This window comes from Penaeus monodon, chromosome 22 (genome assembly GCF_015228065.2).
Source record: "Penaeus monodon isolate SGIC_2016 chromosome 22, NSTDA_Pmon_1, whole genome shotgun sequence".
Classification (NCBI taxonomy): Eukaryota; Metazoa; Arthropoda; class Malacostraca; order Decapoda; family Penaeidae; genus Penaeus; species Penaeus monodon.
Window position 1 is genome coordinate 2,480,643 of NC_051407.1, and position 355 is coordinate 2,480,997.

The window sequence follows — 355 nt, forward strand, 5'->3', positions numbered from 1 at the left end:
GTCCATCTATCTATCTATCCATCTATCTATCACTTTTTCTCTCTCTTTCTCCTCCTCCCCACTCCCCCCTTTCTCTCTCTCACACCCTCCCTTCCTCCTCTCCAATTCCCCAATTCTCTCTCTCCCACTCATCCTCATCATCTTTACCTCTTCCCACCTATAACCGCCCTTCACCTCCCTTTTTCTCTTCTCTCTCTCCCTTTTAATCTTGCAGATGTTGCAGAGTTCAAAGAGATTAGGAAGTAACCCCCTATTACGAGGGATTGAAATCCTCACAGGCAGCCAAGTTGCAGGTCTTTGAGGCAGCCTGAGGTAAAGTTCAAATCGATGTTTCGGATTAACATGATGAGTGCGA